The sequence below is a fragment of the Schistocerca nitens genome, chromosome 6, assembly GCF_023898315.1.
Source record: "Schistocerca nitens isolate TAMUIC-IGC-003100 chromosome 6, iqSchNite1.1, whole genome shotgun sequence".
NCBI lineage: Eukaryota > Metazoa > Arthropoda > Insecta > Orthoptera > Acrididae > Schistocerca > Schistocerca nitens.
In genome coordinates, this window is record NC_064619.1 from 115,900,029 (window position 1) to 115,921,042 (window position 21,014).

The 21,014-nt window shown below is 50.3% G+C and overlaps 36 non-coding genes across 36 annotated transcripts; all 36 read right to left on the reverse strand.

The window, feature by feature from the left end:
* Positions 1-279: 279 nt before the first annotated feature.
* Trnan-guu (transfer RNA asparagine (anticodon GUU)) lies at positions 280-353 on the reverse strand. Its single transcript has one exon. It is a non-coding gene; the product is annotated as a tRNA-Asn (tRNA).
* A 333-nt stretch (positions 354-686) lies between these two features.
* Positions 687-758, reverse strand: Trnat-cgu (transfer RNA threonine (anticodon CGU)). Its single transcript has one exon. It is a non-coding gene; the product is annotated as a tRNA-Thr (tRNA).
* A 688-nt stretch (positions 759-1,446) lies between these two features.
* On the reverse strand, positions 1,447-1,520 carry Trnan-guu (transfer RNA asparagine (anticodon GUU)). Its single transcript has one exon. It is a non-coding gene; the product is annotated as a tRNA-Asn (tRNA).
* Positions 1,521-1,853: 333 nt separating this feature from the next.
* Trnat-cgu (transfer RNA threonine (anticodon CGU)) lies at positions 1,854-1,925 on the reverse strand. The gene has a single exon. It is a non-coding gene; the product is annotated as a tRNA-Thr (tRNA).
* Positions 1,926-2,613: 688 nt separating this feature from the next.
* Positions 2,614-2,687, reverse strand: Trnan-guu (transfer RNA asparagine (anticodon GUU)). The gene has a single exon. It is a non-coding gene; the product is annotated as a tRNA-Asn (tRNA).
* Positions 2,688-3,020: 333 nt separating this feature from the next.
* Trnat-cgu (transfer RNA threonine (anticodon CGU)) lies at positions 3,021-3,092 on the reverse strand. Its single transcript has one exon. It is a non-coding gene; the product is annotated as a tRNA-Thr (tRNA).
* A 688-nt stretch (positions 3,093-3,780) lies between these two features.
* Trnan-guu (transfer RNA asparagine (anticodon GUU)) lies at positions 3,781-3,854 on the reverse strand. The gene has a single exon. It is a non-coding gene; the product is annotated as a tRNA-Asn (tRNA).
* Positions 3,855-4,187: 333 nt separating this feature from the next.
* On the reverse strand, positions 4,188-4,259 carry Trnat-cgu (transfer RNA threonine (anticodon CGU)). Its single transcript has one exon. It is a non-coding gene; the product is annotated as a tRNA-Thr (tRNA).
* A 688-nt stretch (positions 4,260-4,947) lies between these two features.
* Positions 4,948-5,021, reverse strand: Trnan-guu (transfer RNA asparagine (anticodon GUU)). The gene has a single exon. It is a non-coding gene; the product is annotated as a tRNA-Asn (tRNA).
* Positions 5,022-5,354: 333 nt separating this feature from the next.
* On the reverse strand, positions 5,355-5,426 carry Trnat-cgu (transfer RNA threonine (anticodon CGU)). The gene has a single exon. It is a non-coding gene; the product is annotated as a tRNA-Thr (tRNA).
* Positions 5,427-6,114: 688 nt separating this feature from the next.
* Positions 6,115-6,188, reverse strand: Trnan-guu (transfer RNA asparagine (anticodon GUU)). The gene has a single exon. It is a non-coding gene; the product is annotated as a tRNA-Asn (tRNA).
* A 333-nt stretch (positions 6,189-6,521) lies between these two features.
* Trnat-cgu (transfer RNA threonine (anticodon CGU)) lies at positions 6,522-6,593 on the reverse strand. Its single transcript has one exon. It is a non-coding gene; the product is annotated as a tRNA-Thr (tRNA).
* A 688-nt stretch (positions 6,594-7,281) lies between these two features.
* Trnan-guu (transfer RNA asparagine (anticodon GUU)) lies at positions 7,282-7,355 on the reverse strand. Its single transcript has one exon. It is a non-coding gene; the product is annotated as a tRNA-Asn (tRNA).
* A 333-nt stretch (positions 7,356-7,688) lies between these two features.
* Positions 7,689-7,760, reverse strand: Trnat-cgu (transfer RNA threonine (anticodon CGU)). Its single transcript has one exon. It is a non-coding gene; the product is annotated as a tRNA-Thr (tRNA).
* Positions 7,761-8,448: 688 nt separating this feature from the next.
* On the reverse strand, positions 8,449-8,522 carry Trnan-guu (transfer RNA asparagine (anticodon GUU)). Its single transcript has one exon. It is a non-coding gene; the product is annotated as a tRNA-Asn (tRNA).
* A 333-nt stretch (positions 8,523-8,855) lies between these two features.
* On the reverse strand, positions 8,856-8,927 carry Trnat-cgu (transfer RNA threonine (anticodon CGU)). The gene has a single exon. It is a non-coding gene; the product is annotated as a tRNA-Thr (tRNA).
* Positions 8,928-9,615: 688 nt separating this feature from the next.
* On the reverse strand, positions 9,616-9,689 carry Trnan-guu (transfer RNA asparagine (anticodon GUU)). The gene has a single exon. It is a non-coding gene; the product is annotated as a tRNA-Asn (tRNA).
* Positions 9,690-10,022: 333 nt separating this feature from the next.
* Positions 10,023-10,094, reverse strand: Trnat-cgu (transfer RNA threonine (anticodon CGU)). Its single transcript has one exon. It is a non-coding gene; the product is annotated as a tRNA-Thr (tRNA).
* Positions 10,095-10,782: 688 nt separating this feature from the next.
* Trnan-guu (transfer RNA asparagine (anticodon GUU)) lies at positions 10,783-10,856 on the reverse strand. Its single transcript has one exon. It is a non-coding gene; the product is annotated as a tRNA-Asn (tRNA).
* A 333-nt stretch (positions 10,857-11,189) lies between these two features.
* Trnat-cgu (transfer RNA threonine (anticodon CGU)) lies at positions 11,190-11,261 on the reverse strand. The gene has a single exon. It is a non-coding gene; the product is annotated as a tRNA-Thr (tRNA).
* A 688-nt stretch (positions 11,262-11,949) lies between these two features.
* Trnan-guu (transfer RNA asparagine (anticodon GUU)) lies at positions 11,950-12,023 on the reverse strand. The gene has a single exon. It is a non-coding gene; the product is annotated as a tRNA-Asn (tRNA).
* Positions 12,024-12,356: 333 nt separating this feature from the next.
* On the reverse strand, positions 12,357-12,428 carry Trnat-cgu (transfer RNA threonine (anticodon CGU)). Its single transcript has one exon. It is a non-coding gene; the product is annotated as a tRNA-Thr (tRNA).
* Positions 12,429-13,116: 688 nt separating this feature from the next.
* Positions 13,117-13,190, reverse strand: Trnan-guu (transfer RNA asparagine (anticodon GUU)). Its single transcript has one exon. It is a non-coding gene; the product is annotated as a tRNA-Asn (tRNA).
* A 333-nt stretch (positions 13,191-13,523) lies between these two features.
* Trnat-cgu (transfer RNA threonine (anticodon CGU)) lies at positions 13,524-13,595 on the reverse strand. Its single transcript has one exon. It is a non-coding gene; the product is annotated as a tRNA-Thr (tRNA).
* A 688-nt stretch (positions 13,596-14,283) lies between these two features.
* Positions 14,284-14,357, reverse strand: Trnan-guu (transfer RNA asparagine (anticodon GUU)). Its single transcript has one exon. It is a non-coding gene; the product is annotated as a tRNA-Asn (tRNA).
* Positions 14,358-14,690: 333 nt separating this feature from the next.
* On the reverse strand, positions 14,691-14,762 carry Trnat-cgu (transfer RNA threonine (anticodon CGU)). The gene has a single exon. It is a non-coding gene; the product is annotated as a tRNA-Thr (tRNA).
* A 688-nt stretch (positions 14,763-15,450) lies between these two features.
* Positions 15,451-15,524, reverse strand: Trnan-guu (transfer RNA asparagine (anticodon GUU)). Its single transcript has one exon. It is a non-coding gene; the product is annotated as a tRNA-Asn (tRNA).
* A 333-nt stretch (positions 15,525-15,857) lies between these two features.
* Positions 15,858-15,929, reverse strand: Trnat-cgu (transfer RNA threonine (anticodon CGU)). Its single transcript has one exon. It is a non-coding gene; the product is annotated as a tRNA-Thr (tRNA).
* A 688-nt stretch (positions 15,930-16,617) lies between these two features.
* Positions 16,618-16,691, reverse strand: Trnan-guu (transfer RNA asparagine (anticodon GUU)). Its single transcript has one exon. It is a non-coding gene; the product is annotated as a tRNA-Asn (tRNA).
* Positions 16,692-17,024: 333 nt separating this feature from the next.
* Positions 17,025-17,096, reverse strand: Trnat-cgu (transfer RNA threonine (anticodon CGU)). The gene has a single exon. It is a non-coding gene; the product is annotated as a tRNA-Thr (tRNA).
* Positions 17,097-17,784: 688 nt separating this feature from the next.
* On the reverse strand, positions 17,785-17,858 carry Trnan-guu (transfer RNA asparagine (anticodon GUU)). Its single transcript has one exon. It is a non-coding gene; the product is annotated as a tRNA-Asn (tRNA).
* Positions 17,859-18,191: 333 nt separating this feature from the next.
* On the reverse strand, positions 18,192-18,263 carry Trnat-cgu (transfer RNA threonine (anticodon CGU)). The gene has a single exon. It is a non-coding gene; the product is annotated as a tRNA-Thr (tRNA).
* A 688-nt stretch (positions 18,264-18,951) lies between these two features.
* On the reverse strand, positions 18,952-19,025 carry Trnan-guu (transfer RNA asparagine (anticodon GUU)). Its single transcript has one exon. It is a non-coding gene; the product is annotated as a tRNA-Asn (tRNA).
* Positions 19,026-19,358: 333 nt separating this feature from the next.
* Positions 19,359-19,430, reverse strand: Trnat-cgu (transfer RNA threonine (anticodon CGU)). The gene has a single exon. It is a non-coding gene; the product is annotated as a tRNA-Thr (tRNA).
* Positions 19,431-20,118: 688 nt separating this feature from the next.
* Positions 20,119-20,192, reverse strand: Trnan-guu (transfer RNA asparagine (anticodon GUU)). Its single transcript has one exon. It is a non-coding gene; the product is annotated as a tRNA-Asn (tRNA).
* Positions 20,193-20,525: 333 nt separating this feature from the next.
* Positions 20,526-20,597, reverse strand: Trnat-cgu (transfer RNA threonine (anticodon CGU)). Its single transcript has one exon. It is a non-coding gene; the product is annotated as a tRNA-Thr (tRNA).
* Positions 20,598-21,014: the final 417 nt, after the last annotated feature.

Below are 21,014 nucleotides of genomic sequence, written 5' to 3' on the forward strand. Positions count from 1 at the left end.
AGGCCCTGTCATATGGCAGTCGCGACGTATACGCTGAAATTGAATGTAAAGAATACGTCTTTTGTAGTGGGCGTCGCTCTACTGCAGTGCACACATGACGAATAAATAGGAAAAGAGTAGAACGTCTGTGTAGGGCCATGTTTTTACCTACAGTGTCACTTGGCTGAATGTGTATAAGGCTCTGTGGCATCACTCAAACACAGGCAAATTGTCACGCTAGCTGTGTATCTCTAACAAAGTTGACGTATGTCCTCACCTCGGTGCCGGTTAAAACGATTTCGCACCCGGGTGGGCTCGAACCACCAACCTTTCGGTTAACAGCCGAACGCGCTAGCCGATTGCGCCACGGAGGCCTTGAATTTGGCTCACTTGTGCTCTGTATATCAACGCAATTCGTATACCTTCTGCAGGAATCTCGCAGAATGGTAGCATCTGCTTGCGCCTCTTCACATGGATAACGTGCATGCACACTGTAGCGAGGCTCGTACACGAATGACATCGCCAAGCATGACATTATACTACAAAATGCATACAAACCACTGTTGTGCCTATGCATTCAGAAAACCTCTGAGGCCAGTAGAATACTTTTCATAGGCTGTAGAACATCCCTTTCATTCAGTGTACTGCCATGTGTTAGATGCTGCTCGAGATAGCTCCGCTCCTTGCAGGAAGGTTAAAAAAATGAATGCCTTCTGTGAGGTTCGAACTCACGACCCCTGGTTTACGAGACCAGTGCTCTACCACTGAGCTAAGAAGGCGGCAGCTTAGCGTTAGTGAGCTATCCCCGAATTGTCACTTCATCATACTGAATCTTGCAGCCCTCGACCAGATATCGGATTTGGCACACAGCTGCTGCAGGGGGTGTCCACATTGCCGTTTTCCAAATCTCTTGACTGTTTCGCCCTTACGATCGACGACGAGCGTCGGGCCACCAGAAGTTTGCGGTCTGCACAATCCTGTCCTAGTGCACAGCTTGTGGGATAGCGTGGCTCGACTGCGAAATGCGCCTTTCGGCTCCTCTCTCTGGCTACAGTATGCTGTTGTCCACAGTGGCACTGGCGTTGCCCATGGGGCTTCACGTAAGGCGACTGCACGTCTCTCGGCCAACAGCGGCCCACTGCTGATCGACACTTAAGAGACACCAAATACAAATCGACATCGAGAGACAGGCCCTGTCATATGGCAGTCGCGACGTATACGCTGAAATTGAATGTAAAGAATACGTCTTTTGTAGTGGGCGTCGCTCTACTGCAGTGCACACATGACGAATAAATAGGAAAAGAGTAGAACGTCTGTGTAGGGCCATGTTTTTACCTACAGTGTCACTTGGCTGAATGTGTATAAGGCTCTGTGGCATCACTCAAACACAGGCAAATTGTCACGCTAGCTGTGTATCTCTAACAAAGTTGACGTATGTCCTCACCTCGGTGCCGGTTAAAACGATTTCGCCCCCGGGTGGGCTCGAACCACCAACCTTTCGGTTAACAGCCGAACGCGCTAGCCGATTGCGCCACGGAGGCCTTGAATTTGGCTCACTTGTGCTCTGTATATCAACGCAATTCGTATACCTTCTGCAGGAATCTCGCAGAATGGTAGCATCTGCTTGCGCCTCTTCACATGGATAACGTGCATGCACACTGTAGCGAGGCTCGTACACGAATGACATCGCCAAGCATGACATTATACTACAAAATGCATACAAACCACTGTTGTGCCTATGCATTCAGAAAACCTCTGAGGCCAGTAGAATACTTTTCATAGGCTGTAGAACATCCCTTTCATTCAGTGTACTGCCATGTGTTAGATGCTGCTCGAGATAGCTCCGCTCCTTGCAGGAAGGTTAAACAAATGAATGCCTTCTGTGAGGTTCGAACTCACGACCCCTGGTTTACGAGACCAGTGCTCTACCACTGAGCTAAGAAGGCGGCAGCTTAGCGTTTGTGAGCTATCCCCGAATTGTCACTTCATCATACTGAATCTTGCAGCCCTCGACCAGATATCGGATTTGGCACACAGCTGCTGCAGGGGGTGTCCACATTGCCGTTTTCCAAATCTCTTGACTGTTTCGCCCTTACGATCGACGACGAGCGTCGGGCCACCAGAAGTTTGCGGTCTGCACAATCCTGTCCTAGTGCACAGCTTGTGGGATAGCGTGGCTCGACTGCGAAATGCGCCTTTCGGCTCCTCTCTCTGGCTACAGTATGCTGTTGTCCACAGTGGCACTGGCGTTGCCCATGGGGCTTCATGTAAGGCGACTGCACGTCTCTCGGCCAACAGCGGCCCACTGCAGATCGACACTTAAGAGACACCAAATACAAATCGACATCGAGAGACAGGCCCTGTCATATGGCAGTCGCGACGTATACGCTGAAATTGAATGTAAAGAATACGTCTTTTGTAGTGGGCGTCGCTCTACTGCAGTGCACACATGACGAATAAATAGGAAAAGAGTAGAACGTCTGTGTAGGGCCATGTTTTTACCTACAGTGTCACTTGGCTGAATGTGTATAAGGCTCTGTGGCATCACTCAAACACAGGCAAATTGTCACGCTAGCTGTGTATCTCTAACAAAGTTGACGTATGTCCTCACCTCGGTGCCGGTTAAAACGATTTCGCCCCCGGGTGGGCTCGAACCACCAACCTTTCGGTTAACAGCCGAACGCGCTAGCCGATTGCGCCACGGAGGCCTTGAATTTGGCTCACTTGTGCTCTGTATATCAACGCAATTCGTATACCTTCTGCAGGAATCTCGCAGAATGGTAGCATCTGCTTGCGCCTCTTCACATGGATAACGTGCATGCACACTGTAGCGAGGCTCGTACACGAATGACATCGCCAAGCATGACATTATACTACAAAATGCATACAAACCACTGTTGTGCCTATGCATTCAGAAAACCTCTGAGGCCAGTAGAATACTTTTCATAGGCTGTAGAACATCCCTTTCATTCAGTGTACTGCCATGTGTTAGATGCTGCTCGAGATAGCTCCGCTCCTTGCAGGAAGGTTAAAAAAATGAATGCCTTCTGTGAGGTTCGAACTCACGACCCCTGGTTTACGAGACCAGTGCTCTACCACTGAGCTAAGAAGGCGGCAGCTTAGCGTTTGTGAGCTATCCCCGAATTGTCACTTCATCATACTGAATCTTGCAGCCCTCGACCAGATATCGGATTTGGCACACAGCTGCTGCAGGGGGTGTCCACATTGCCGTTTTCCAAATCTCTTGACTGTTTCGCCCTTACGATCGACGACGAGCGTCGGGCCACCAGAAGTTTGCGGTCTGCACAATCCTGTCCTAGTGCACAGCTTGTGGGATAGCGTGGCTCGACTGCGAAATGCGCCTTTCGGCTCCTCTCTCTGGCTACAGTATGCTGTTGTCCACAGTGGCACTGGCGTTGCCCATGGGGCTTCATGTAAGGCGACTGCACGTCTCTCGGCCAACAGCGGCCCACTGCAGATCGACACTTAAGAGACACCAAATACAAATCGACATCGAGAGACAGGCCCTGTCATATGGCAGTCGCGACGTATACGCTGAAATTGAATGTAAAGAATACGTCTTTTGTAGTGGGCGTCGCTCTACTGCAGTGCACACATGACGAATAAATAGGAAAAGAGTAGAACGTCTGTGTAGGGCCATGTTTTTACCTACAGTGTCACTTGGCTGAATGTGTATAAGGCTCTGTGGCATCACTCAAACACAGGCAAATTGTCACGCTAGCTGTGTATCTCTAACAAAGTTGACGTATGTCCTCACCTCGGTGCCGGTTAAAACGATTTCGCACCCGGGTGGGCTCGAACCACCAACCTTTCGGTTAACAGCCGAACGCGCTAGCCGATTGCGCCACGGAGGCCTTGAATTTGGCTCACTTGTGCTCTGTATATCAACGCAATTCGTATACCTTCTGCAGGAATCTCGCAGAATGGTAGCATCTGCTTGCGCCTCTTCACATGGATAACGTGCATGCACACTGTAGCGAGGCTCGTACACGAATGACATCGCCAAGCATGACATTATACTACAAAATGCATACAAACCACTGTTGTGCCTATGCATTCAGAAAACCTCTGAGGCCAGTAGAATACTTTTCATAGGCTGTAGAACATCCCTTTCATTCAGTGTACTGCCATGTGTTAGATGCTGCTCGAGATAGCTCCGCTCCTTGCAGGAAGGTTAAAAAAATGAATGCCTTCTGTGAGGTTCGAACTCACGACCCCTGGTTTACGAGACCAGTGCTCTACCACTGAGCTAAGAAGGCGGCAGCTTAGCGTTAGTGAGCTATCCCCGAATTGTCACTTCATCATACTGAATCTTGCAGCCCTCGACCAGATATCGGATTTGGCACACAGCTGCTGCAGGGGGTGTCCACATTGCCGTTTTCCAAATCTCTTGACTGTTTCGCCCTTACGATCGACGACGAGCGTCGGGCCACCAGAAGTTTGCGGTCTGCACAATCCTGTCCTAGTGCACAGCTTGTGGGATAGCGTGGCTCGACTGCGAAATGCGCCTTTCGGCTCCTCTCTCTGGCTACAGTATGCTGTTGTCCACAGTGGCACTGGCGTTGCCCATGGGGCTTCACGTAAGGCGACTGCACGTCTCTCGGCCAACAGCGGCCCACTGCTGATCGACACTTAAGAGACACCAAATACAAATCGACATCGAGAGACAGGCCCTGTCATATGGCAGTCGCGACGTATACGCTGAAATTGAATGTAAAGAATACGTCTTTTGTAGTGGGCGTCGCTCTACTGCAGTGCACACATGACGAATAAATAGGAAAAGAGTAGAACGTCTGTGTAGGGCCATGTTTTTACCTACAGTGTCACTTGGCTGAATGTGTATAAGGCTCTGTGGCATCACTCAAACACAGGCAAATTGTCACGCTAGCTGTGTATCTCTAACAAAGTTGACGTATGTCCTCACCTCGGTGCCGGTTAAAACGATTTCGCCCCCGGGTGGGCTCGAACCACCAACCTTTCAGTTAACAGCCGAACGCGCTAGCCGATTGCGCCACGGAGGCCTTGAATTTGGCTCACTTGTGCTCTGTATATCAACGCAATTCGTATACCTTCTGCAGGAATCTCGCAGAATGGTAGCATCTGCTTGCGCCTCTTCACATGGATAACGTGCATGCACACTGTAGCGAGGCTCGTACACGAATGACATCGTCAAGCATGACATTATACTACAAAATGCATACAAACCACTGTTGTGCCTATGCATTCAGAAAACCTCTGAGGCCAGTAGAATACTTTTCATAGGCTGTAGAACATCCCTTTCATTCAGTGTACTGCCATGTGTTAGATGCTGCTCGAGATAGCTCCGCTCCTTGCAGGAAGGTTAAAAAAATGAATGCCTTCTGTGAGGTTCGAACTCACGACCCCTGGTTTACGAGACCAGTGCTCTACCACTGAGCTAAGAAGGCGGCAGCTTAGCGTTTGTGAGCTATCCCCGAATTGTCACTTCATCATACTGAATCTTGCAGCCCTCGACCAGATATCGGATTTGGCACACAGCTGCTGCAGGGGGTGTCCACATTGCCGTTTTCCAAATCTCTTGACTGTTTCGCCCTTACGATCGACGACGAGCGTCGGGCCACCAGAAGTTTGCGGTCTGCACAATCCTGTCCTAGTGCACAGCTTGTGGGATAGCGTGGCTCGACTGCGAAATGCGCCTTTCGGCTCCTCTCTCTGGCTACAGTATGCTGTTGTCCACAGTGGCACTGGCGTTGCCCATGGGGCTTCATGTAAGGCGACTGCACGTCTCTCGGCCAACAGCGGCCCACTGCAGATCGACACTTAAGAGACAACAAATACAAATCGACATCGAGAGACAGGCCCTGTCATATGGCAGTCGCGACGTATACGCTGAAATTGAATGTAAAGAATACGTCTTTTGTAGTGGGCGTCGCTCTACTGCAGTGCACACATGACGAATAAATAGGAAAAGAGTAGAACGTCTGTGTAGGGCCATGTTTTTACCTACAGTGTCACTTGGCTGAATGTGTATAAGGCTCTGTGGCATCACTCAAACACAGGCAAATTGTCACGCTAGCTGTGTATCTCTAACAAAGTTGACGTATGTCCTCACCTCGGTGCCGGTTAAAACGATTTCGCCCCCGGGTGGGCTCGAACCACCAACCTTTCGGTTAACAGCCGAACGCGCTAGCCGATTGCGCCACGGAGGCCTTGAATTTGGCTCACTTGTGCTCTGTATATCAACGCAATTCGTATACCTTCTGCAGGAATCTCGCAGAATGGTAGCATCTGCTTGCGCCTCTTCACATGGATAACGTGCATGCACACTGTAGCGAGGCTCGTACACGAATGACATCGCCAAGCATGACATTATACTACAAAATGCATACAAACCACTGTTGTGCCTATGCATTCAGAAAACCTCTGAGGCCAGTAGAATACTTTTCATAGGCTGTAGAACATCCCTTTCATTCAGTGTACTGCCATGTGTTAGATGCTGCTCGAGATAGCTCCGCTCCTTGCAGGAAGGTTAAAAAAATGAATGCCTTCTGTGAGGTTCGAACTCACGACCCCTGGTTTACGAGACCAGTGCTCTACCACTGAGCTAAGAAGGCGGCAGCTTAGCGTTTGTGAGCTATCCCCGAATTGTCACTTCATCATACTGAATCTTGCAGCCCTCGACCAGATATCGGATTTGGCACACAGCTGCTGCAGGGGGTGTCCACATTGCCGTTTTCCAAATCTCTTGACTGTTTCGCCCTTACGATCGACGACGAGCGTCGGGCCACCAGAAGTTTGCGGTCTGCACAATCCTGTCCTAGTGCACAGCTTGTGGGATAGCGTGGCTCGACTGCGAAATGCGCCTTTCGGCTCCTCTCTCTGGCTACAGTATGCTGTTGTCCACAGTGGCACTGGCGTTGCCCATGGGGCTTCATGTAAGGCGACTGCACGTCTCTCGGCCAACAGCGGCCCACTGCAGATCGACACTTAAGAGACACCAAATACAAATCGACATCGAGAGACAGGCCCTGTCATATGGCAGTCGCGACGTATACGCTGAAATTGAATGTAAAGAATACGTCTTTTGTAGTGGGCGTCGCTCTACTGCAGTGCACACATGACGAATAAATAGGAAAAGAGTAGAACGTCTGTGTAGGGCCATGTTTTTACCTACAGTGTCACTTGGCTGAATGTGTATAAGGCTCTGTGGCATCACTCAAACACAGGCAAATTGTCACGCTAGCTGTGTATCTCTAACAAAGTTGACGTATGTCCTCACCTCGGTGCCGGTTAAAACGATTTCGCACCCGGGTGGGCTCGAACCACCAACCTTTCGGTTAACAGCCGAACGCGCTAGCCGATTGCGCCACGGAGGCCTTGAATTTGGCTCACTTGTGCTCTGTATATCAACGCAATTCGTATACCTTCTGCAGGAATCTCGCAGAATGGTAGCATCTGCTTGCGCCTCTTCACATGGATAACGTGCATGCACACTGTAGCGAGGCTCGTACACGAATGACATCGCCAAGCATGACATTATACTACAAAATGCATACAAACCACTGTTGTGCCTATGCATTCAGAAAACCTCTGAGGCCAGTAGAATACTTTTCATAGGCTGTAGAACATCCCTTTCATTCAGTGTACTGCCATGTGTTAGATGCTGCTCGAGATAGCTCCGCTCCTTGCAGGAAGGTTAAAAAAATGAATGCCTTCTGTGAGGTTCGAACTCACGACCCCTGGTTTACGAGACCAGTGCTCTACCACTGAGCTAAGAAGGCGGCAGCTTAGCGTTAGTGAGCTATCCCCGAATTGTCACTTCATCATACTGAATCTTGCAGCCCTCGACCAGATATCGGATTTGGCACACAGCTGCTGCAGGGGGTGTCCACATTGCCGTTTTCCAAATCTCTTGACTGTTTCGCCCTTACGATCGACGACGAGCGTCGGGCCACCAGAAGTTTGCGGTCTGCACAATCCTGTCCTAGTGCACAGCTTGTGGGATAGCGTGGCTCGACTGCGAAATGCGCCTTTCGGCTCCTCTCTCTGGCTACAGTATGCTGTTGTCCACAGTGGCACTGGCGTTGCCCATGGGGCTTCACGTAAGGCGACTGCACGTCTCTCGGCCAACAGCGGCCCACTGCTGATCGACACTTAAGAGACACCAAATACAAATCGACATCGAGAGACAGGCCCTGTCATATGGCAGTCGCGACGTATACGCTGAAATTGAATGTAAAGAATACGTCTTTTGTAGTGGGCGTCGCTCTACTGCAGTGCACACATGACGAATAAATAGGAAAAGAGTAGAACGTCTGTGTAGGGCCATGTTTTTACCTACAGTGTCACTTGGCTGAATGTGTATAAGGCTCTGTGGCATCACTCAAACACAGGCAAATTGTCACGCTAGCTGTGTATCTCTAACAAAGTTGACGTATGTCCTCACCTCGGTGCCGGTTAAAACGATTTCGCCCCCGGGTGGGCTCGAACCACCAACCTTTCGGTTAACAGCCGAACGCGCTAGCCGATTGCGCCACGGAGGCCTTGAATTTGGCTCACTTGTGCTCTGTATATCAACGCAATTCGTATACCTTCTGCAGGAATCTCGCAGAATGGTAGCATCTGCTTGCGCCTCTTCACATGGATAACGTGCATGCACACTGTAGCGAGGCTCGTACACGAATGACATCGCCAAGCATGACATTATACTACAAAATGCATACAAACCACTGTTGTGCCTATGCATTCAGAAAACCTCTGAGGCCAGTAGAATACTTTTCATAGGCTGTAGAACATCCCTTTCATTCAGTGTACTGCCATGTGTTAGATGCTGCTCGAGATAGCTCCGCTCCTTGCAGGAAGGTTAAACAAATGAATGCCTTCTGTGAGGTTCGAACTCACGACCCCTGGTTTACGAGACCAGTGCTCTACCACTGAGCTAAGAAGGCGGCAGCTTAGCGTTTGTGAGCTATCCCCGAATTGTCACTTCATCATACTGAATCTTGCAGCCCTCGACCAGATATCGGATTTGGCACACAGCTGCTGCAGGGGGTGTCCACATTGCCGTTTTCCAAATCTCTTGACTGTTTCGCCCTTACGATCGACGACGAGCGTCGGGCCACCAGAAGTTTGCGGTCTGCACAATCCTGTCCTAGTGCACAGCTTGTGGGATAGCGTGGCTCGACTGCGAAATGCGCCTTTCGGCTCCTCTCTCTGGCTACAGTATGCTGTTGTCCACAGTGGCACTGGCGTTGCCCATGGGGCTTCACGTAAGGCGACTGCACGTCTCTCGGCCAACAGCGGCCCACTGCAGATCGACACTTAAGAGACACCAAATACAAATCGACATCGAGAGACAGGCCCTGTCATATGGCAGTCGCGACGTATACGCTGAAATTGAATGTAAAGAATACGTCTTTTGTAGTGGGCGTCGCTCTACTGCAGTGCACACATGACGAATAAATAGGAAAAGAGTAGAACGTCTGTGTAGGGCCATGTTTTTACCTACAGTGTCACTTGGCTGAATGTGTATAAGGCTCTGTGGCATCACTCAAACACAGCCAAATTGTCACGCTAGCTGTGTATCTCTAACAAAGTTGACGTATGTCCTCACCTCGGTGCCGGTTAAAACGATTTCGCCCCCGGGTGGGCTCGAACCACCAACCTTTCGGTTAACAGCCGAACGCGCTAGCCGATTGCGCCACGGAGGCCTTTAATTTGGCTCACTTGTGCTCTGTATATCAACGCAATTCGTATACCTTCTGCAGGAATCTCGCAGAATGGTAGCATCTGCTTGCGCCTCTTCACATGGATAACGTGCATGCACACTGTAGCGAGGCTCGTACACGAATGACATCGCCAAGCATGACATTATACTACAAAATGCATACAAACCACTGTTGTGCCTATGCATTCAGAAAACCTCTGAGGCCAGTAGAATACTTTTCATAGGCTGTAGAACATCCCTTTCATTCAGTGTACTGCCATGTGTTAGATGCTGCTCGAGATAGCTCCGCTCCTTGCAGGAAGGTTAAACAAATGAATGCCTTCTGTGAGGTTCGAACTCACGACCCCTGGTTTACGAGACCAGTGCTCTACCACTGAGCTAAGAAGGCGGCAGCTTAGCGTTTGTGAGCTATCCCCGAATTGTCACTTCATCATACTGAATCTTGCAGCCCTCGACCAGATATCGGATTTGGCACACAGCTGCTGCAGGGGGTGTCCACATTGCCGTTTTCCAAATCTCTTGACTGTTTCGCCCTTACGATCGACGACGAGCGTCGGGCCACCAGAAGTTTGCGGTCTGCACAATCCTGTCCTAGTGCACAGCTTGTGGGATAGCGTGGCTCGACTGCGAAATGCGCCTTTCGGCTCCTCTCTCTGGCTACAGTATGCTGTTGTCCACAGTGGCACTGGCGTTGCCCATGGGGCTTCACGTAAGGCGACTGCACGTCTCTCGGCCAACAGCGGCCCACTGCAGATCGACACTTAAGAGACACCAAATACAAATCGACATCGAGAGACAGGCCCTGTCATATGGCAGTCGCGACGTATACGCTGAAATTGAATGTAAAGAATACGTCTTTTGTAGTGGGCGTCGCTCTACTGCAGTGCACACATGACGAATAAATAGGAAAAGAGTAGAACGTCTGTGTAGGGCCATGTTTTTACCTACAGTGTCACTTGGCTGAATGTGTATAAGGCTCTGTGGCATCACTCAAACACAGCCAAATTGTCACGCTAGCTGTGTATCTCTAACAAAGTTGACGTATGTCCTCACCTCGGTGCCGGTTAAACCGATTTCGCCCCCGGGTGGGCTCGAACCACCAACCTTTCGGTTAACAGCCGAACGCGCTAGCCGATTGCGCCACGGAGGCCTTGAATTTGGCTCACTTGTGCTCTGTATATCAACGCAATTCGTATACCTTCTGCAGGAATCTCGCAGAATGGTAGCATCTGCTTGCGCCTCTTCACATGGATAACGTGCATGCACACTGTAGCGAGGCTCGTACACGAATGACATCGCCAAGCATGACATTATACTACAAAATGCATACAAACCACTGTTGTGCCTATGCATTCAGAAAACCTCTGAGGCCAGTAGAATACTTTTCATAGGCTGTAGAACATCCCTTTCATTCAGTGTACTGCCATGTGTTAGATGCTGCTCGAGATAGCTCCGCTCCTTGCAGGAAGGTTAAAAAAATGAATGCCTTCTGTGAGGTTCGAACTCACGACCCCTGGTTTACGAGACCAGTGCTCTACCACTGAGCTAAGAAGGCGGCAGCTTAGCGTTTGTGAGCTATCCCCGAATTGTCACTTCATCATACTGAATCTTGCAGCCCTCGACCAGATATCGGATTTGGCACACAGCTGCTGCAGGGGGTGTCCACATTGCCGTTTTCCAAATCTCTTGACTGTTTCGCCCTTACGATCGACGACGAGCGTCGGGCCACCAGAAGTTTGCGGTCTGCACAATCCTGTCCTAGTGCACAGCTTGTGGGATAGCGTGGCTCGACTGCGAAATGCGCCTTTCGGCTCCTCTCTCTGGCTACAGTATGCTGTTGTCCACAGTGGCACTGGCGTTGCCCATGGGGCTTCACGTAAGGCGACTGCACGTCTCTCGGCCAACAGCGGCCCACTGCAGATCGACACTTAAGAGACACCAAATACAAATCGACATCGAGAGACAGGCCCTGTCATATGGCAGTCGCGACGTATACGCTGAAATTGAATGTAAAGAATACGTCTTTTGTAGTGGGCGTCGCTCTACTGCAGTGCACACATGACGAATAAATAGGAAAAGAGTAGAACGTCTGTGTAGGGCCATGTTTTTACCTACAGTGTCACTTGGCTGAATGTGTATAAGGCTCTGTGGCATCACTCAAACACAGCCAAATTGTCACGCTAGCTGTGTATCTCTAACAAAGTTGACGTATGTCCTCACCTCGGTGCCGGTTAAAACGATTTCGCCCCCGGGTGGGCTCGAACCACCAACCTTTCGGTTAACAGCCGAACGCGCTAGCCGATTGCGCCACGGAGGCCTTGAATTTGGCTCACTTGTGCTCTGTATATCAACGCAATTCGTATACCTTCTGCAGGAATCTCGCAGAATGGTAGCATCTGCTTGCGCCTCTTCACATGGATAACGTGCATGCACACTGTAGCGAGGCTCGTACACGAATGACATCGCCAAGCATGACATTATACTACAAAATGCATACAAACCACTGTTGTGCCTATGCATTCAGAAAACCTCTGAGGCCAGTAGAATACTTTTCATAGGCTGTAGAACATCCCTTTCATTCAGTGTACTGCCATGTGTTAGATGCTGCTCGAGATAGCTCCGCTCCTTGCAGGAAGGTTAAACAAATGAATGCCTTCTGTGAGGTTCGAACTCACGACCCCTGGTTTACGAGACCAGTGCTCTACCACTGAGCTAAGAAGGCGGCAGCTTAGCGTTTGTGAGCTATCCCCGAATTGTCACTTCATCATACTGAATCTTGCAGCCCTCGACCAGATATCGGATTTGGCACACAGCTGCTGCAGGGGGTGTCCACATTGCCGTTTTCCAAATCTCTTGACTGTTTCGCCCTTACGATCGACGACGAGCGTCGGGCCACCAGAAGTTTGCGGTCTGCACAATCCTGTCCTAGTGCACAGCTTGTGGGATAGCGTGGCTCGACTGCGAAATGCGCCTTTCGGCTCCTCTCTCTGGCTACAGTATGCTGTTGTCCACAGTGGCACTGGCGTTGCCCATGGGGCTTCACGTAAGGCGACTGCACGTCTCTCGGCCAACAGCGGCCCACTGCAGATCGACACTTAAGAGACACCAAATACAAATCGACATCGAGAGACAGGCCCTGTCATATGGCAGTCGCGACGTATACGCTGAAATTGAATGTAAAGAATACGTCTTTTGTAGTGGGCGTCGCTCTACTGCAGTGCACACATGACGAATAAATAGGAAAAGAGTAGAACGTCTGTGTAGGGCCATGTTTTTACCTACAGTGTCACTTGGCTGAATGTGTATAAGGCTCTGTGGCATCACTCAAACACAGGCAAATTGTCACGCTAGCTGTGTATCTCTAACAAAGTTGACGTATGTCCTCACCTCGGTGCCGGTTAAAACGATTTCGCCCCCGGGTGGGCTCGAACCACCAACCTTTCGGTTAACAGCCGAACGCGCTAGCCGATTGCGCCACGGAGGCCTTGAATTTGGCTCACTTGTGCTCTGTATATCAACGCAATTCGTATACCTTCTGCAGGAATCTCGCAGAATGGTAGCATCTGCTTGCGCCTCTTCACATGGATAACGTGCATGCACACTGTAGCGAGGCTCGTACACGAATGACATCGCCAAGCATGACATTATACTACAAAATGCATACAAACCACTGTTGTGCCTATGCATTCAGAAAACCTCTGAGGCCAGTAGAATACTTTTCATAGGCTGTAGAACATCCCTTTCATTCAGTGTACTGCCATGTGTTAGATGCTGCTCGAGATAGCTCCGCTCCTTGCAGGAAGGTTAAAAAAATGAATGCCTTCTGTGAGGTTCGAACTCACGACCCCTGGTTTACGAGACCAGTGCTCTACCACTGAGCTAAGAAGGCGGCAGCTTAGCGTTTGTGAGCTATCCCCGAATTGTCACTTCATCATACTGAATCTTGCAGCCCTCGACCAGATATCGGATTTGGCACACAGCTGCTGCAGGGGGTGTCCACATTGCCGTTTTCCAAATCTCTTGACTGTTTCGCCCTTACGATCGACGACGAGCGTCGGGCCACCAGAAGTTTGCGGTCTGCACAATCCTGTCCTAGTGCACAGCTTGTGGGATAGCGTGGCTCGACTGCGAAATGCGCCTTTCGGCTCCTCTCTCTGGCTACAGTATGCTGTTGTCCACAGTGGCACTGGCGTTGCCCATGGGGCTTCACGTAAGGCGACTGCACGTCTCTCGGCCAACAGCGGCCCACTGCTGATCGACACTTAAGAGACACCAAATACAAATCGACATCGAGAGACAGGCCCTGTCATATGGCAGTCGCGACGTATACGCTGAAATTGAATGTAAAGAATACGTCTTTTGTAGTGGGCGTCGCTCTACTGCAGTGCACACATGACGAATAAATAGGAAAAGAGTAGAACGTCTGTGTAGGGCCATGTTTTTACCTACAGTGTCACTTGGCTGAATGTGTATAAGGCTCTGTGGCATCACTCAAACACAGCCAAATTGTCACGCTAGCTGTGTATCTCTAACAAAGTTGACGTATGTCCTCACCTCGGTGCCGGTTAAAACGATTTCGCCCCCGGGTGGGCTCGAACCACCAACCTTTCGGTTAACAGCCGAACGCGCTAGCCGATTGCGCCACGGAGGCCTTGAATTTGGCTCACTTGTGCTCTGTATATCAACGCAATTCGTATACCTTCTGCAGGAATCTCGCAGAATGGTAGCATCTGCTTGCGCCTCTTCACATGGATAACGTGCATGCACACTGTAGCGAGGCTCGTACACGAATGACATCGCCAAGCATGACATTATACTACAAAATGCATACAAACCACTGTTGTGCCTATGCATTCAGAAAACCTCTGAGGCCAGTAGAATACTTTTCATAGGCTGTAGAACATCCCTTTCATTCAGTGTACTGCCATGTGTTAGATGCTGCTCGAGATAGCTCCGCTCCTTGCAGGAAGGTTAAAAAAATGAATGCCTTCTGTGAGGTTCGAACTCACGACCCCTGGTTTACGAGACCAGTGCTCTACCACTGAGCTAAGAAGGCGGCAGCTTAGCGTTTGTGAGCTATCCCCGAATTGTCACTTCATCATACTGAATCTTGCAGCCCTCGACCAGATATCGGATTTGGCACACAGCTGCTGCAGGGGGTGTCCACATTGCCGTTTTCCAAATCTCTTGACTGTTTCGCCCTTACGATCGACGACGAGCGTCGGGCCACCAGAAGTTTGCGGTCTGCACAATCCTGTCCTAGTGCACAGCTTGTGGGATAGCGTGGCTCGACTGCGAAATGCGCCTTTCGGCTCCTCTCTCTGGCTACAGTATGCTGTTGTCCACAGTGGCACTGGCGTTGCCCATGGGGCTTCACGTAAGGCGACTGCACGTCTCTCGGCCAACAGCGGCCCACTGCAGATCGACACTTAAGAGACACCAAATACAAATCGACATCGAGAGACAGGCCCTGTCATATGGCAGTCGCGACGTATACGCTGAAATTGAATGTAAAGAATACGTCTTTTGTAGTGGGCGTCGCTCTACTGCAGTGCACACATGACGAATAAATAGGAAAAGAGTAGAACGTCTGTGTAGGGCCATGTTTTTACCTACAGTGTCACTTGGCTGAATGTGTATAAGGCTCTGTGGCATCACTCAAACACAGCCAAATTGTCACGCTAGCTGTGTATCTCTAACAAAGTTGACGTATGTCCTCACCTCGGTGCCGGTTAAAACGATTTCGCCCCCGGGTGGGCTCGAACCACCAACCTTTCGGTTAACAGCCGAACGCGCTAGCCGATTGCGCCACGGAGGCCTTGAATTTGGCTCACTTGTGCTCTGTATATCAACGCAATTCGTATACCTTCTGCAGGAATCTCGCAGAATGGTAGCATCTGCTTGCGCCTCTTCACATGGATAACGTGCATGCACACTGTAGCGAGGCTCGTACACGAATGACATCGCCAAGCATGACATTATACTACAAAATGCATACAAACCACTGTTGTGCCTATGCATTCAGAAAACCTCTGAGGCCAGTAGAATACTTTTCATAGGCTGTAGAACATCCCTTTCATTCAGTGTACTGCCATGTGTTAGATGCTGCTCGAGATAGCTCCGCTCCTTGCAGGAAGGTTAAAAAAATGAATGCCTTCTGTGAGGTTCGAACTCACGACCCCTGGTTTACGAGACCAGTGCTCTACCACTGAGCTAAGAAGGCGGCAGCTTAGCGTTTGTGAGCTATCCCCGAATTGTCACTTCATCATACTGAATCTTGCAGCCCTCGACCAGATATCGGATTTGGCACACAGCTGCTGCAGGGGGTGTCCACATTGCCGTTTTCCAAATCTCTTGACTGTTTCGCCCTTACGATCGACGACGAGCGTCGGGCCACCAGAAGTTTGCGGTCTGCACAATCCTGTCCTAGTGCACAGCTTGTGGGATAGCGTGGCTCGACTGCGAAATGCGCCTTTCGGCTCCTCTCTCTGGCTACAGTATGCTGTTGTCCACAGTGGCACTGGCGTTGCCCATGGGGCTTCACGTAAGGCGACTGCACGTCTCTCGGCCAACAGCGGCCCACTGCAGATCGACACTTAAGAGACACCAAATACAAATCGACATCGAGAGACAGGCCCTGTCATATGGCAGTCGCGACGTATACGCTGAAATTGAATGTAAAGAATACGTCTTTTGTAGTGGGCGTCGCTCTACTGCAGTGCACACATGACGAATAAATAGGAAAAGAGTAGAACGTCTGTGTAGGGCCATGTTTTTACCTACAGTGTCACTTGGCTGAATGTGTATAAGGCTCTGTGGCATCACTCAAACACAGGCAAATTGTCACGCTAGCTGTGTATCTCTAACAAAGTTGACGTATGTCCTCACCTCGGTGCCGGTTAAAACGATTTCGCCCCCGGGTGGGCTCGAACCACCAACCTTTCGGTTAACAGCCGAACGCGCTAGCCGATTGCGCCACGGAGGCCTTGAATTTGGCTCACTTGTGCTCTGTATATCAACGCAATTCGTATACCTTCTGCAGGAATCTCGCAGAATGGTAGCATCTGCTTGCGCCTCTTCACATGGATAACGTGCATGCACACTGTAGCGAGGCTCGTACACGAATGACATCGTCAAGCATGACATTATACTACAAAATGCATACAAACCACTGTTGTGCCTATGCATTCAGAAAACCTCTGAGGCCAGTAGAATACTTTTCATAGGCTGTAGAACATCCCTCTCATTCAGTGTACTGCCATGTGTTAGATGCTGCTCGAGATAGCTCCGCTCCTTGCAGGAAGGTTAAAAAAATGAATGCCTTCTGTGAGGTTCGAACTCACGACCCCTGGTTTACGAGACCAGTGCTCTACCACTGAGCTAAGAAGGCGGCAGCTTAGCGTTTGTGAGCTATCCCCGAATTGTCACTTCATCATACTGAATCTTGCAGCCCTCGACCAGATATCGGATTTGGCACACAGCTGCTGCAGGGGGTGTCCACATTGCCGTTTTCCAAATCTCTTGACTGTTTCGCCCTTACGATCGACGACGAGCGTCGGGCCACCAGAAGTTTGCGGTCTGCACAATCCTGTCCTAGTGCACAGCTTGTGGGATAGCGTGGCTCGACTGCGAAATGCGCCTTTCGGCTCCTCTCTCTGGCTACAGTATGCTGTTGTCCACAGTGGCACTGGCGTTGCCCATGGGGCTTCATGTAAGGCGACTGCACGTCTCTCGGCCAACAGCAGCCCACTGCAGATCGACACTTAAGAGACACCAAATACAAATCGACATCGAGAGACAGGCCCTGTCATATGGCAGTCGCGACGTATACGCTGAAATTGAATGTAAAGAATACGTCTTTTGTAGTGGGCGTCGCTCTACTGCAGTGCACACATGACGAATAAATAGGAAAAGAGTAGAACGTCTGTGTAGGGCCATGTTTTTACCTACAGTGTCACTTGGCTGAATGTGTATAAGGCTCTGTGGCATCACTCAAACACAGGCAAATTGTCACGCTAGCTGTGTATCTCTAACAAAGTTGACGTATGTCCTCACCTCGGTGCCGGTTAAAACGATTTCGCCCCCGGGTGGGCTCGAACCACCAACCTTTCGGTTAACAGCCGAACGCGCTAGCCGATTGCGCCACGGAGGCCTTGAATTTGGCTCACTTGTGCTCTGTATATCAACGCAATTCGTATACCTTCTGCAGGAATCTCGCAGAATGGTAGCATCTGCTTGCGCCTCTTCACATGGATAACGTGCGTGCACACTGTAGCGAGGCTCGTACACGAATGACATCGTCAAGCATGACATTATACTACAAAATGCATACAAACCACTGTTGTGCCTATGCATTCAGAAAACCTCTGAGGCCAGTAGAATACTTTTCATAGGCTGTAGAACATCCCTTTCATTCAGTGTACTGCCATGTGTTAGATGCTGCTCGAGATAGCTCCGCTCCTTGCAGGAAGGTTAAAAAAATGAATGCCTTCTGTGAGGTTCGAACTCACGACCCCTGGTTTACGAGACCAGTGCTCTACCACTGAGCTAAGAAGGCGGCAGCTTAGCGTTTGTGAGCTATCCCCGAATTGTCACTTCATCATACTGAATCTTGCAGCCCTCGACCAGATATCGGATTTGGCACACAGCTGCTGCAGGGGGTGTCCACATTGCCGTTTTCCAAATCTCTTGACTGTTTCGCCCTTACGATCGACGACGAGCGTCGGGCCACCAGAAGTTTGCGGTCTGCACAATCCTGTCCTAGTGCACAGCTTGTGGGATAGCGTGGCTCGACTGCGAAATGCGCCTTTCGGCTCCTCTCTCTGGCTACAGTATGCTGTTGTCCACAGTGGCACTGGCGTTGCCCATGGGGCTTCATGTAAGGCGACTGCACGTCTCTCGGCCAACAGCGGCCCACTGCAGATCGACACTTAAGAGACACCAAATACAAATCGACATCGAGAGACAGGCCCTGTCATATGGCAGTCGCGACGTATACGCTGAAATTGAATGTAAAGAATACGTCTTTTGTAGTGGGCGTCGCTCTACTGCAGTGCACACATGACGAATAAATAGGAAAAGAGTAGAACGTCTGTGTAGGGCCATGTTTTTACCTACAGTGTCACTTGGCTGAATGTGTATAAGGCTCTGTGGCATCACTCAAACACAGCCAAATTGTCACGCTAGCTGTGTATCTCTAACAAAGTTGACGTATGTCCTCACCTCGGTGCCGGTTAAAACGATTTCGCCCCCGGGTGGGCTCGAACCACCAACCTTTCGGTTAACAGCCGAACGCGCTAGCCGATTGCGCCACGGAGGCCTTGAATTTGGCTCACTTGTGCTCTGTATATCAACGCAATTCGTATACCTTCTGCAGGAATCTCGCAGAATGGTAGCATCTGCTTGCGCCTCTTCACATGGATAACGTGCATGCACACTGTAGCGAGGCTCGTACACGAATGACATCGCCAAGCATGACATTATACTACAAAATGCATACAAACCACTGTTGTGCCTATGCATTCAGAAAACCTCTGAGGCCAGTAGAATACTTTTCATAGGCTGTAGAACATCCCTTTCATTCAGTGTACTGCCATGTGTTAGATGCTGCTCGAGATAGCTCCGCTCCTTGCAGGAAGGTTAAAAAAATGAATGCCTTCTGTGAGGTTCGAACTCACGACCCCTGGTTTACGAGACCAGTGCTCTACCACTGAGCTAAGAAGGCGGCAGCTTAGCGTTTGTGAGCTATCCCCGAATTGTCACTTCATCATACTGAATCTTGCAGCCCTCGACCAGATATCGGATTTGGCACACAGCTGCTGCAGGGGGTGTCCACATTGCCGTTTTCCAAATCTCTTGACTGTTTCGCCCTTACGATCGACGACGAGCGTCGGGCCACCAGAAGTTTGCGGTCTGCACAATCCTGTCCTAGTGCACAGCTTGTGGGATAGCGTGGCTCGACTGCGAAATGCGCCTTTCGGCTCCTCTCTCTGGCTACAGTATGCTGTTGTCCACAGTGGCACTGGCGTTGCCCATGGGGCTTCACGTAAGGCGACTGCACGTCTCTCGGCCAACAGCGGCCCACTGCAGATCGACACTTAAGAGACACCAAATACAAATCGACATCGAGAGACAGGCCCTGTCATATGGCAGTCGCGACGTATACGCTGAAATTGAATGTAAAGAATACGTCTTTTGTAGTGGGCGTCGCTCTACTGCAGTGCACACATGACGAATAAATAGGAAAAGAGTAGAACGTCTGTGTAGGGCCATGTTTTTACCTACAGTGTCACTTGGCTGAATGTGTATAAGGCTCTGTGGCATCACTCAAACACAGGCAAATTGTCACGCTAGCTGTGTATCTCTAACAAAGTTGACGTATGTCCTCACCTCGGTGCCGGTTAAAACGATTTCGCCCCCGGGTGGGCTCGAACCACCAACCTTTCGGTTAACAGCCGAACGCGCTAGCCGATTGCGCCACGGAGGCCTTGAATTTGGCTCACTTGTGCTCTGTATATCAACGCAATTCGTATACCTTCTGCAGGAATCTCGCAGAATGGTAGCATCTGCTTGCGCCTCTTCACATGGATAACGTGCATGCACACTGTAGCGAGGCTCGTACACGAATGACATCGTCAAGCATGACATTATACTACAAAATGCATACAAACCACTGTTGTGCCTATGCATTCAGAAAACCTCTGAGGCCAGTAGAATACTTTTCATAGGCTGTAGAACATCCCTTTCATTCAGTGTACTGCCATGTGTTAGATGCTGCTCGAGATAGCTCCGCTCCTTGCAGGAAGGTTAAAAAAATGAATGCCTTCTGTGAGGTTCGAACTCACGACCCCTGGTTTACGAGACCAGTGCTCTACCACTGAGCTAAGAAGGCGGCAGCTTAGCGTTTGTGAGCTATCCCCGAATTGTCACTTCATCATACTGAATCTTGCAGCCCTCGACCAGATATCGGATTTGGCACACAGCTGCTGCAGGGGGTGTCCACATTGCCGTTTTCCAAATCTCTTGACTGTTTCGCCCTTACGATCGACGACGAGCGTCGGGCCACCAGAAGTTTGCGGTCTGCACAATCCTGTCCTAGTGCACAGCTTGTGGGATAGCGTGGCTCGACTGCGAAATGCGCCTTTCGGCTCCTCTCTCTGGCTACAGTATGCTGTTGTCCACAGTGGCACTGGCGTTGCCCATGGGGCTTCATGTAAGGCGACTGCACGTCTCTCGGCCAACAGCAGCCCACTGCAGATCGACACTTAAGAGACACCAAATACAAATCGACATCGAGAGACAGGCCCTG